The following is an 11,849-nucleotide window of genomic DNA, read 5'->3' as shown; positions in this document are numbered from 1 at the left end:
CCTCACTGTCTCATGAAGGTGTGATCTAAGCCACTCAATTTGACCGGAAAAGTTGAGTGGTTGTGATCGGTTTGCGGCAGAAATCCATTGCCGCAAAGGAATTGTAGACCACACTACATGCCTAGTTTGGGCGCACGAATCGAGGCATTCGGCCATGATTGGCCTTGGCCGATCGGTCATGCATGTAGATGGGCCCACGGTGATCATGTTGACATGCTCAGGACCTTTTAAGTCTATATCTACACCCTCCATCCAATATTGTGAAGATGGACGCTCGTGATCGATTAGTGACACATGTAACATGCCGCAAACCCTAATTAGGGTTTTGGATCGGTCGTGCGCATGTAACTTCAACCAAACGAATTGGAAATCCATGCTCCTCCCTTGTGGAGACAGATCGTGTGGGTAGAGAGTGGGCCCGCCAGAGTGTATAGAAACACTTGACCGATCAACCACCAGACAATCTATGTCGTGCAACTAGGCCGGCGAAGTTGGACGGCCATGATCTGTTTCAGACCGACATTGGCAGTCTTGCGCGTACAAGCTTTTCCAAGCTGCTCCACACCAATCCAACCATCCTACTTCAGGCTGGCGTTCGGTGGTTGTTTTAGGGGCATAACCTGCATTCGACCGATCAGGAGATAAACGGGCCCGCTGGTGGCCATTAAGGTGGTATCCTGCTCCTGCTGGGGATCGTCTAGGCTGGTTAAATTATGCGGCTAACTTGCGTGGTCGTGATTGTTTCTGAGACTGACATGGACATTCCAGATTTCCCTTGGGGAATTAAATATGCTCAATCGGTCTAGTATAACACACCGAGAGATGTAGCCTGTACGGGTATTTCGTGCATGCCTCACTATTGACACTTGGAGATTCGTGTTACTCTGCTGAGAACTACACTCAGTCGTCATGTCGCACCAATAATGAGAGTTCTGCGGGAACAACACAGGAAACACAAGGCTAATCATGCATTATAAATTATGCTAAAAATTCACAAGGTATTTGGGATTGTTGCCACATGCTCCAACCTGGATGAATTTTGTGTATTTAATTCACATAATACTGGGATTGTTGCCACGTGCTCCATTCTAGGTGAATTAGTAAAATGAAGAAGTATTCATCACTCAGATAGCCTTATCCTCTGCAGGATGTCAGCGTATTAAATTTGGCTTTTACAATTTTAGCCCTGAACTAAAATCCACTATCAACACACGTTTAAGACCTCAGAAGTCTGTGTTTGTAGCAATCTGACTCTATGGACAGAAGCGCTATCTCTATAAACGTACTGCCAGTCTTCGATGGCTCGAATTATTTATGGTGGAATATTGATATGCGTGCCTTTATTTAACCACGTGATTTTCAATCATGGGTTTATGTTATTAATGGCTATAATCCTCCAATGGTTACAGTAGACGGTGTAACTGTTGCAAAGGATATTGGTAGGTATGAGCCTGACGAGATTCTCATTGTAAAGAAAAATTCTGACGGCTTAAATGTTATCATACATGCCATTACCCCATATCTTCAGCACCATGTGACTAATGTGTACTCGGTCTAAAGATACTTGGGATATCTTAGAAACCTTATTTGAAGGGAATACCTCTGAAAAGGAAGCTAGGCTTCAAAACCTAAATTCTGACTGGGAAAACCTTCTTATGGCTGATGAAGATTCATTTGATGAGTTTAATCACAAAGTGTCTAAAATTGTTAATGCATCCTTTGCATTGGGTAAGACTATTCCTGAAAAAGACATTGTGATGAAAATTCTCAGATCGTTACCAGCTAGATATGATTCTAAGAAACATGCTATCATTGAAGGAAATAACCTTGATACACTTTCTAGAAACTCATTCATTGGAAAGTTAAAAGTTCTTGATTATGATCAGAACACAACCAGAACATCTGGGTTCAATGCTATGACCAACACAAGTAATTCTCCTAACTTTTCTTGGGCTGATGAAGATTATCACCTAGGACTTTAAGGTCTGCACTTGCCAGTAGTCTAGCCAAGGAAAAGATAAAAACCTGAGATCTGAATGAGAGTCTCAGGTAGCAAAGCTCGAGATTATCATCGTCTTCATTTTTGCCATTGTAATCATCAGCCTGACATAGATTACATAGCAGGGTGTTAAAGATCCAAGAATTGTCGGGTTTTGCCCTTATGAGAGTACTGTGAATGTTGGTAGGGTAGGTTTGCAGGTTTAATCCGCCATAAACAATTAGCAAGATACTTTCAGAAGAGCCATTGATCTTCAATTTCAATTTGATCACTTTGATTGGAATGGGATGAAGGTTATAGAAATTAAAACACCACAGTTGCCCAGGTTCCGAGTTTGCAGAGTTGGTGATATGAGTGACAGTAATGATACCAGTGATGATTTGATTGATAGTAGTGATACCAGTAGTGATTTGGGTAAATTGGGTGACAATATTGAAACCTGTGATGGAGGTGGTGAATGTATTGTATGTGATATGTTTTATTCCTGTGAGGTTTGTGATTTCAGCCAAGTTTGGGTTATTAGTGATTTTGGATTGAGTATCCATCTTCTTATATTCAGTGATTGCTAGAGTGAATTCTGTCCTTGTAAAAGTACTATGATTTTGCTTGATGCAGTTGCAGAAACATTGATTAGTATGAGTTTTGATTGTCATTGGTTGAATTCCGGTTGGACCATCCGGTGAAAAATAGCCGTTGAGTCGAGTCGACCGTTGCGGGAAATAGACAAGAAAGAAACGGGAGGTTAAACGGAGAAGGATGGGTATCCGGGATAAGAAGGATGGGTATCCGGGATGTTGCAATGTATTGAATAAATTAAACGCGCATTCATGTGTCCATCGAAGTTGATTTAGATTTTGATTTTTGGGATGTTGATTTAGATTTTTTTCACCAAAATAAGTTTCAGCCTATTTATTTTCTCAATGGATAAAATATTCTACAAAAATTCTCAAAAGATCTAGAATTTTTAAACATTATCAAAGGTCCAAAGCAAACACACACACAAATGTGTGGGCCTCCGCTAGTCCATTTGGATACACGGCTGTGCCTACTAAAAATATGTGAGTGTGGATTTTAAATTTTTTCAAATTATGGGTATTTATTTAATTTCCTAACCTTGGCACAAATATTATGTGGGGTCACTTGCATCCTCTTTTGATATGCGGAAGAACAATGTGTTGGACAAAAGGTTTGAATAATTCAAATTTTTTGTGTTTGTGTCGATTTCCTTCCTCTAGTTTTGCAGTGTTCAATTGTTACTGGAAGACCTACACACACAGTGCATTCGACACCGAGAATGCACCGACACTCACAGCCCCGAGGGCCTCACCAGAGGAAAATAGGGGGTGGGGTTTGAGTTTGTTTCACCCGGTGTAGATCACAGTGCTCTGGTTGGGTGAGTGTAGACTTATTGATTGTTACTAGCTACTTATAACAAAATTAATTTATGGTTTTATAAACATGGCCTATTTTGCGTTTCCTTCCATGCCAAGATTGTTAATTAGCGTTTCCTCCCCAAAAAGATTGAAATTAGTGAATCCTCCCCTCGTTAGGAATTCCGTCCACTGCTCGGTTAGCTGAGTCAGCTGTGCACACGTGGAAAAAAGTGTCCACGTGTTTACCGACCTTCCCAAAATTTCCTCGACTAAAAAACAAGGTAGATACACGTGTAAGATATTTGGTGGAATAATATCTGACGGTTCTGCATATGTCAGAAAATGAGCGGTGATTAACAACTCACCTTTTCGTACACCTATAGAATTAGAACACGCGTACCTGTCTCTTCAACTACCGCCTATATCAAGCGGGAAAAGACATGAGAGAGTAAAAACCCTAAAAATAGTTGCAGAGAAGAGAAACAAAATCCCCAAATCGAGTTTTGCTCAATTTTAGATTTAGATCGAAGAAAAGAAGATGTTGTTGTTATAGAAAGACGATTAGTGATTGGGTTGTTGAATTTCTTCCGATCTGCGATGAATCACCAGAAACTGTGAGTATTCAGTTTTTTTTTGTTTTTTTTTCAATTTTGAGTTTTTGCCCTTGTTGATGTGATGTAATCATCTTTTGAGGAATTGGGTATGATATGAACAACGTTATTGTGTTGCATGATTATATTTTTAGGGTTTGATATAGGTTTTTAGGGTTTCATTTTATGCATGATTTAGACTATTCAGTCAGTGAAATTAGGGTTTGTTTTTGTTTTTCTTTGATTATTAAACTGTAGGTAGTTGATTCATGATGCGATATTTTTTGGTGTATGATTGAAGGGTTTATGGAATTGTTGCAAATGAAGTTTCTGTTGCCCTTTTTTTAATATGATTTAAAGGGAATCGGGTGTTTTACATATGATTGATTATGTTGTCGGTTTTGTTTTATGACAGTGCTAGGGTTTTTTATGCTATCAAAACTCTCTATATACACTATGATGGGAAGTGGCCTAATGAACAACCAAAAGGTGGATTTAATTACATGTATTATATGAATGGGAAGGAATTGCGCTGGCCTAAGGATGATAAAGACTTATTGAACTTGAAGGACTTGTTGGATAGTGTTCATGAGTGCATTGATGAATTGGATGGGTCACAATGCCTTTTTCACTACTTGCAGGATGGGTTTTTGTATGATATTGATAAAGAGAGTGAGTTGTTGAAGTTTTGGAATGAATCAGACCAAGATGTACCAGAAGAAGTTCATTTGTTTATGAGTTATGATAAAGCTATCGATGTTATGAAACCTGGGGAACAATTAGTTCCTCCTCAAGTTATTGTGACTAGAGCTGGCAAACGAGCGGGACGGGGCTTGCCCGTTGCGGGTTCCACGGATTCGGGTTAATACGGGTTGAAACCCGCGGGTTGAAATTCTTCACGGGTTGTCATTTCTTCAACCCGTGCCCGTAACGGGTTGAACCCGCCCGTTTCAGAAATAAGTTAAGATTCTCATTAAATAAGGCTAGGTACAATTTTATACAAGTAAACTAGTAAGGATATAATCTCTGATTTCAACTGCAGGATCTCATTCTCTAACTCTACTCTAACAGCAGATTCTTTAACTTTTGCTTGTCTCTCTGCCTCTACTCGTCCTCGCTCTTCGTCTAATGCTGTCAAAAGAAAATCACCACATTAAAACGTTATACACCAAAACAAAAAGTTGCATAAACTAAATCCAAAACAATTAGGTTATTCGAAGACATTTCAAAAGCAAATGCATTCCCCATGATTCACAGAACAAGTCTGCAACAACTAAGAATGGGGGGAAATGACTGTTATCTAGGTATCTACGAACAAATTTGATCCCTACACCAACAAATTGTTCAAATTTTGAAATCAATCAAACAAAGAATTAAAATCATATTCAACAAATCATTTTTCTAAGAAATATGACGAAAGATCAGAATGGTTGGTTAGATACTCAAACCCATACTACCGCTTATAGTTGCTTTCTTGTCTGATTACTAAAGAGATGTATCCAACTAATAAGGCCCAAATTGACAATTGCCATCCTAACCAATAATATCCTTGTACCCACTGACAAGTTTGGTTACTATAGCACCAATGAAATTAAGCCTAACAAGTGATGAAGTCTAAATTAATCCTAACAAGTAATGAAGTCTAAGATCTAAGCGTTATGTTGATTTTAAAAATGTAACGCCATTCCTTTCATGGATAATGACCACATAAGTAAATCAATCGACCAAATTTAATTCAAACTATCATTAATTTATAATGTATGGTGTTTTCTTTCCAAAACTTAATAAGCTAAGGTTGGATTCTCACTTCACCCATTTATCAAACAGATTGTAGGCATAAGCTAACATTAAGTGCATACATGAATTGACTGGTATTACTATTCAAGAATTTTATCCAAAATCAAATGAATTTATGTTCAGGTCACCCATCAATTATATTTCCAATAATTCATAAAGGAAATTGTGAAATTCAAAATGAAAATAATTCATTTAGCTAAATTTATGAACCTTAACAACAATTTCCCATATGCTTCGTTTTTCAAAGACCATCCTTTTCTTTTTACAAGACTGAACACCATGAACACTAATTAAGAGCAGTGCAATTAAAATCTAAATTAGAGTGTGGTAATTGTAATATACATACCAATTTTGCTTCAGAATCGCCATCAACATAACCAGAAGCAACAAAGATTCATTAGCATAGGATCAAAACCACCAGTATCATGACCCGGTTTGTACATGCAAAATAGAATTGATAAAACCTCATTCTTCTTAATTAAACCAGGACCCAAAATCACTTTAACCCTCTTCAAGAATCTTCTCAACTAATAGTAGCAACCATTTTCTTTTAAGAATTGGGGGAATTGACTGTTATCTAGGTATCTACGAACAAATTTGATCCCTACACCAACAAATTGTTCAAATTTTGAAATCAATCAAACAAAAAATTAAAATCAGATTCAACTGCTAATCTTTAGAGACAGTAACATTCTCAGCCTGAATCTTATTGATATGAGCATTAAGAAGCTTCACGGCTTCTCGAAGAGCATTCCGTTTCGCTACCACCTCCGTGTATTGAAATTTCCACTGATTCACACACACACACACACAAAAAAAAAAGTTAGTTGAGATTCCATCAAATCGAAAATAGATACACAGCAGGAAAGCCAAAAAGGATGAGTTGAAAAACCATACCACAGAACAACAAGGATTTACTACTGGTTCTTCCGCCATTGCTAACAAAAGAAACAAGAAATAATTAGGGTTTCGCTAAGATTTTTAGGGTTCAAAGTAGAATAAAGAGTATTTAGGGGCGAGATGTGTACGAGTTAGGAAGGTTAAGGTAGTCCTCCTGTAGAAGATGAGTCCGCCATTAATTAACGAAATCCGAAGCTCTTTCTTTTTATTTTCCAGAGAGAAAGCGAATTTAAAACCCCTTTTAAGAAAAACCCTGTAATTTCGAAGTGGTCTCTATAAGGCGGTATTAAGTCTATAAGAGGAAAGTAGGTGATGGAACTTCCCTAATAGGTAACGGGTTTACGGGTTGAACCCGCGGGTTCACGGGCCGGGACGGGTTAACCCGTTTACTCGCAAGCCGACATTTCTCCAACCCGAACCCGGCTTGTTTTGAAACAAGCCGAACCGGGTTCGGGTTTTCACGGGCCGGGCACGGGTTAACCCGCGGGTTTTGGCTTGTTTGCCAGCTCTAATTGTGACTGATGAAGTTGGTGAAGAAGTAGCTCCTGCTATTGTGGATGATGAAGTTGTTGAGCCACAAACACAGACTCAGCAAGAGGCACCAGTTATCAGAGATTGGGAGAGTCTTGATGAAGAATTTTGGCAAACAAATTTTGGTGAAGAAGAAGATATAGTGGAAAATGATCCAAGTCAGCACACATCACAAGTGTCACCATTACAGCAACCAAGTCAGTTTCCAATGGACATGCCTAGTCAACAGACACCTCAGCAGACACCTCAACAGACACCCAAAAATATACCTGTTTCAAAATCACCTAGAAAGACACCTGTATCAAAGAGAGCTGTTTCAAAATCACCTGCAACAAAAAATAAACATAAGTACCAGCCAACAGTTGAGCTTGATGAGGAGCATGACACATTGGAAGCATTGTTAGCTGATGAAGATCTTGATGCATTGCCTGAGAGTACAAATTTGAAGCACCATGATATTCATGACTTGCCTATTGAAGATGACTATCACAGTGGAAACTCATCAAGATCTGATGATGATGAAGAAGGCGGTGAAACTGATACTGACTTGGATGAAGAAGAACCTGGCAGATATGAAGAAGTCCAAAGTGATCACCAGAAGTATGATGATTTGTATGATGATGTAGAATGTGAGGAAGTAAAAGAATTGACTTGTGATACAGGTGAGGAAGTTATTGAAGTAGGTATGACATGGCCCACCATGGATGAATACAAGAAGTGGGTGACAAAGTTCTGCACTGCAAACTGTATTGAAGTGAAGAAGATAAAAGATGATCCAAAGAGACTGAGGTGCCAATGCAAAGTTACTACTTGCCCATTCAGGCTTTTTGCCCAAAGGTAAGCCCACTTCTATTATGTTATTGAATCCTAATGGGCTTTTGATAACAACTACTAAACATTTTTTTTTCATGACATGCAATCAACAAAAGATGGTCATACTATCAAGATTACCAAGTATATTGATAAACACACTTGTGTTAACAGAAGTGGTACCGGAAAGAATAGAATGGAAAATTCAGATTGGGTAGCAAGTGTGATTGAAGATGATATCCTAGAGGATGAACACTTAATGCAACCTAAGAACATCATCAAGAGATTGAAGAACAGACATGGAGTAGATATCAGTTTTTGGGTAGCTTGGAAAGGTAAAGGCAAGGCTTTGAGCAAAATATTTGGGTCATATGAATATGGTTACAAGTGGATACCTGAGGTTTTAGAACAGATAAAGAAGAAGAGTAGAGGATCCATAGGTGTAGTTGCAACTGATATGGATAAGGATTTCAGTTATTGTTGTCTTTAATTCAATGCATATTTAGAAGGGTTCAAGAATGGATGCAGGCCATTCATTGGTCTAGATGGATGTCACCTTAACGGAAAATATGGAGGAGTGTTGCTGTCTGCAGTTGCACTTGATGGAAATAATGGTATGTATCCCCTTGCCATCTTCATTTGTGATTGTGAAAATAAAAAGAACTGGATATTGTTTCTGAACCTTATTAAAGATAGGCTATTAGAGCATCTATTGCCTTTGACATTTATCTCAGACAGACAAAAGGGATTGATTCCTGCTCTTCAAATAGTATTTCCTTCAAACAGAACCAGGTATTGTTTCAGACACATGTATGAGAATTTTAAGACTAAACATAAGGGTGTTCATATGAAGACTTTAGCATAGGGTGCAGCAAAGTCCTATAGAGACACATACCACACTAGTTACATGGCTCTCATGGAAAAAGATAACAAGAAGGAACACCAGTGGTTTGAAGATGTACCAGAAATCCAATGGGCTAGATCCACTTTTGACCATACTTCAAAGTGTGAACATGTAACCAATAACTTTACAGAAACTCTTAATAGTTGGTTGGTGGAGTTGAGATGCAAACCCATCCACATAATTCTTGAAGGGTTCAACTTGAAGATGATGAGTTTGACGTTTGATAGAAAGATGATAGCCAAGAAATGGGAACCATGTGCTAGTCAAGATAGATGGATTGAGGTGAGTTCTGCAATTTAATTTGCATTGAATTTGAACTGCAATAAAGTTATACTGCATTTGTTGTTGTGAGGTGAGTTCTGCAATTTACTTTGCATTGAATTTAAACTGCAATAAAGTTGTACTGAATTTGATGTTGTGATGCATTTAAGTTGTACTGAATATGTGTTGTTGTGTTGCATTTAAGCCTGAAATGGAGGTCAATAGACCAAAGTTCAAATCAAAGGTGGGCAGACCTAGAACTAAGAGGATAAGATCTGATATTGAAGGTCATGAGTCACATAAGAAGGAAAAGAGGTCATGCACCCATTGTGGTGCTGAATCCCATAATATCAGGCGTTGTCCAACCAAAAACAATGGTAATGCACCAAGGACCCTGGGAAAGGGCAGGTAACTATCTGCCTAATATGTTGTTTGAATAAGTTTCCCATTTAGTTTAGTTCAGGGGAAGGTTTATGTAAAGACCCTCAAGCTCGTCAACGCTATTTGACTGGTCTAACGATGGTTAAGAGACGATTTAGCTGTTAGTGACTCGATTAGTTAATATAGATGTTAACTAATAGAAATTAATCTAACAACGATTTAGTTATGAAACTAGCACCGTTAGATAGATCTCGAAAATTTACGCGGAATGGATTACTCGAACGTGTCATTCGGATACTGGACGAAGAAGAAATCATCAAATTAGCATAAAGGGCAAATTAGTCTTTTTGTCATTTGACCGACAGGGCTTCCCTTATCACGGATAGTGTGTGTTTAGTGTTCCTCATTGGTCTTATATACCAAAATTAGATCGAAGGGAAACACTTCTTCTTAATTTTTCTTATTTCTCTTTCTTCTCATTTCTTCTGTTTCTTCTTTCTTCTTCTCCACTCTTCTTCTGTTCGAAACCGAGTGATGATTTTGAGGTAGGATTTGAGATAATCATTTGTTGAAGCTAGTGAGCATAAGGATGAAGATGGAGTGATTGTAATCTATGAAGAATATCAATTGAAGATTGATTGAGTTTCGAGATAACCTGAGAAGAACGAGATTAGGGTTTGCTGTTCTTTGGAGATTAAGTGAGGTTGATGATAGAATCGATCGATTGATGATGGGTTTTGTTTATTTAAGACAAGGGAGAAGAATTATCTGTTGATTCAGAAATTTTAGTGAAGAACTGAAGAGTTCGGGTTTCTCTGAGTTTGATTAAAGATGAATTAGAAGATGAAGACGACAGTTTAGAGGATTGAATTAAGTTGGGTTTATTACGAATTAGAATATAAGGTTGAAGAGTGATCTGAATTTGAATAGGGTTTCTGAGTTTGATTCGGAGATGAGTTCGAAGATGAAATTAAACTCAGAGAAGGTGAAATTTATGTTCTACAAAAGTGGATTCGAGAGGATTGTTGTCCAATTGATCCGACAGAGTTGTGTTTGTGAAGAATCATGAGTTAGGATTTGGATTTGAGGCTGCTAATAGAATTAGGGTTCCTCTGTAAAACAAAGATGGTGATGAAGATTGTTGGGTGCTTTTAGTTTGATATGGTTGTTCAATTGAGGCAGAGGAATGACGAATTCAACCTCAGTTTCCTGAGCAGCATTGATTTGAGGTAATGTTTCTTAATATTAAAATTAGTTGGTTTATAAGTTTTTCCGTGAACTGTGAATGAAGTTTGTTGTGGTATGAATCTGTTTATGTATGTAATAAGGTTTAGGTTGTGTTGGTTGTAAGAAGATGATATATGTTAGAATTGTGCAGGGGTTGAGCTTTATGAATTGAAATGGTTATGCGATAGATATGTGGTGGAGCTGAGTTAACTGTGGTGGTGTTGTAAGGTGCAGGGGGGAATGGGAAAGAGAAGTTGAGATGGTGTAATGGCTGGTGGAGCTGCAGATGGTTTTAATGTTAAAGTAATGGTGGTGGTGTTATAATATTGGAGTGTTGTAGATGAGCTACAAAGTTCAGTTCTGGCAGCGTTGTTAGATAGTGATAATGGGATTGGAATTGAGTCACATCTGGTATTGATGCTGTTGTGGTGATGTTCTTGTGTATCTGTTATGAAGTTATGAATTATGCAGTGGTGTTTAATCCAATGTGTTGTGATAAGATGTGTTGATACTGAACTGAAATGGATTCTAATGAAGTGATGTGTAAATGGAATTGGGGTCATGATGGTACTGTGTTGAGACTGAGATTCAAGTAGGGATTATGGGAAGAGATTGTAAGGATAATTGCAGGCCTAAAGTCATTGAGCTTTGATGTTGAGAGTTAGGCGAGGGTAAGGTTTTGCAGAGAGGATGAATTAGAGTTAGTTGATGTTAGTGTTTGTTGTGAAAGCTTGGAACTGCGTTTGCAGGTAAGCTGAATTGTGATTAAGAATTCACTTGTGAAGTTATTTGTGCTCAATGTATTGTTGTATTGAATTGATGTTGAAATGTAAAATTGGTAGATGAAGGTGTAAGAATTAGACTTGAAGTGTCCTGTAACATGGTATGTTTAGTTAAGCTTGTCTGACTGAATTGATTCAGTTTGACTTAGATTTTGTATTTGCCCGACTTAGTTTCTGACTGAGTTATATCGAGTTGACTCACCGATTTATCTATCTTGACCGAGTTGACTCATTTGACCGATTTAGACTTTAGCCTTTGACTGTTTGACCCTGGACTTTGATCCGACCTTGGAC

Source organism: Papaver somniferum, chromosome 7 (genome assembly GCF_003573695.1).
Source record: "Papaver somniferum cultivar HN1 chromosome 7, ASM357369v1, whole genome shotgun sequence".
NCBI classification, from domain to species: Eukaryota; Viridiplantae; Streptophyta; class Magnoliopsida; order Ranunculales; family Papaveraceae; genus Papaver; species Papaver somniferum.
The sequence above is the reverse complement of the archived record's forward strand: the minus strand, read 5'-3'. Positions refer to the sequence as shown.